A 2,906-nucleotide genomic window follows, 5' to 3' on the forward strand; every position below is an offset into this window, starting at 1 on the left:
AGGAGGAGAGGAACTACTGAAAAATCCACAAAGAGCCAGAAACCTAGAGCATGTGGACCATCAGGAGAGAACCACAAACAGCACATTCAAAGAGATTTTATCCAAACTGCACCCCACCCCTGCAGGCCAAGAGCAAGGGAGTGAAGGGGGGAGGAGTAAATAGAGAAGAAAAGAGACCTTACTCCATCTAGCTGCAGATTGGGGGTCCATAGTTCATGCCAGACCTGAAAGGGGGAAGAAGCTTTGAACTAGGTATACAATTGAAGTTTTAAATTGGATCTAATGGGGCACCATTATTCATTTTAAATATAGGTTATTTATCTCCATGGGTCAAAATTCAAAAAGTACAAAAAATTTATATAGTGAGAAAACTTCCTTCCACCTGTCTTTCTACCACCTATTTCTTATAGCCTCACATGGCAGAAAGAGTGTGAGAGAGCTCTTTGGGGTCCCCTCTATGAAGGCACTAACCCCATTTAAGAAGGTATCACCCTCATGACCTAATTACCTCCCAAAAGTCCCACCTCCTAAAACATCACATTGGAGTTTGGGGTTTCAACATACAAATTTGAGGGAGATGCAAACATTCAGAACATTGTACCTAAGCCCAGTTTTGCCCACTTCTTTCTGGGAAAAAAATTACCTTTTAAAGGGAAAAATAGCTGCCTTATCCTTCATAATAAAAGTACACTTAGAGAGAACTGTGTTGTAAACAAGAGAGGCTAGGTCTTCGGAGCTGATGAGACAGCCTAAACCCTCAGTAGGTATCATTAATCCCTTCATAAAACAATGTTGAGAATTGGGAGCTTGTGTTCTTGGCCTTGTTTATGGGAGATGGTACAACACAAATCAGAAACACTTAACCTCAGAATAGCTTCAGCTTTTGGAAAATTGGGAGAAGGGTTGGGGATTATTTTTATCTCAAGTACAGCTACAGAGGCAGAATCACACAGCGCAATTTTGAGAAAGAACCAGCTTAACATCATTAACTGATGTGAGCAGAGGCAGGCTCTTTCCCTCTCCCCTTACAGGAACTGGTACTGCTAGTTTAGCTACCTTTGCCTAAGAGTGAGGACAAATGACTTTTGACTTAAAGAGCCTTTCTCAAAGCCTGTTACACTTCTTTGAAGGATTATAGCACCTCTGAAGGGGAGGTTTCATCTGCATTGTACCCTTACAGAAATGTCAAGAGCTTTGATCTTTCCTTTGGAAGAAATGGCTTCCAAATATAATTTCTTTTCCCCGTACTTGAACCCTATTGCAAATTTGGTCCCCTAGGAAGGAAACTCTGAATACCCCGTGCAAGAATACTCTAGGGACCAACTCTTGTTGAAGGGAAGAGAGCAAGACTGGGAAAAGAGAGAGAGGTCCAAGAGAGAGTGCAGGCCCAATGCCAGTCTTGGCCAGTGCCCATAACAATTGCCCTGAACGAGGCAAGATGCTGATGATGAAGCTGAAGCTCCGATATTTTGGCCACCTGATGCAAAGAGTGGACTTACGGGAAAAGACCATGATGCTGGAAAAGACTGAGAGCAGGAGGAGAAGGGGACAACAGAGGATGAGATGGTTGGATGGCATCACTGACTCAACGGACATGAGTTTGAGCAAACTCTGGGAGATAGCGAAGGACAGGGAAGCCTGGCATGCTGCAGTTCAAGGGGTTGCAAAGAGTCAGACTTAGCGACTAAACAACAGCAAGGCAATACGGGTCATCAACATGCGTGAGCAGCCCTGGGAGGGGCATGATAATGGACCCATGAAATTCCTGAAAGTGTGGTGGTGGCTGGGGAGATAACTGAAGATTCTCTGCCAACAGTGGTCCCCAGTAGGAAGGCAGCATATCCGTCAGTGTAGGAGCATATGGGAGACCCATCACAGTATCAACCAGATGTCCCTTCCAGGAGAAAGTCTGTTGGGAAATCTAGAACCTGAAGTCCAAGTCCTTTCCTTTCTCAGGGTAATCAGTGCTTTCCCATGATGTCCAGTTAGACCAGTCATTCTCTCACAAAGTTTCTCATTGCCTTGAGAAATGGAACTGCTATTGGCCCAGTTTAATAGATGGTCCCTCCCAAGTTATGCATTCATATATTAACAGCTATTGCCAACATCTTCACAAATAAGTGATTCATGTTGAGAATTTCTGGAATTAGAGCCAGGAGACCTTGTTTTGCACCCCTCTCTGATCCTTCTAGGATTTTCCTTCTTCATCAAGTACAGCTTTAAAAGTTTTCTGTCTTTCTCTCTCTCTTTTTTTTTTTTTGTGTATATATATATATATATATATATATACATATTCATATATCTATATATACATATATGTGTGCCTATATATACACATATTCATGTATCTTTATATATGTGTGTGTATGTATTATTCATTTATCTCTCTAGATGTGCATCTATGTGTGTGTGTGTGTTTACTTTTTTATTTTTTGTAGCAGATGAAAATCAAGACACCAGGAAAGAGCAACTTTCCTTGAAATTCTGGCATGTAGCTGAAGATGTAACATTGTGTCCCACTCTGCAATCTAGTGGACTGCAAAGAAGAGTGCTGAGAATTAGTACTGAAAGGAGAGAAAAGCAAGGTCTTGAGGCCTATGGAGAGGAAGGAAGAGAGACGGGAGAAGTCAGGTATGGGCTGAAAGAGTACTCCAAGGGGAAGAGAGTAACCCATGTTCTTGGAAGACTATGGACTCCTCAAAAAGCAACTCCAAAGGCTACCAGGTCATGAAGCCTCTGTCTCAGGTCCCTAACTCCTCTGTGTACAGTATTTTCATAGCCTGGGGCTCTGAAAATTGCCTTTTTCATCGAGGCTTTACATGTTAGTGAAATAAATGAGGGTATTGGGCTTTGAAGAATGGTATCACCTAACAGAAGTTGAAAGGATCTTCATGGACCCAAGAGGA

Source organism: Cervus elaphus, chromosome 11 (assembly GCF_910594005.1).
Source record: "Cervus elaphus chromosome 11, mCerEla1.1, whole genome shotgun sequence".
In the NCBI taxonomy this organism is placed as follows: domain Eukaryota; kingdom Metazoa; phylum Chordata; class Mammalia; order Artiodactyla; family Cervidae; genus Cervus; species Cervus elaphus.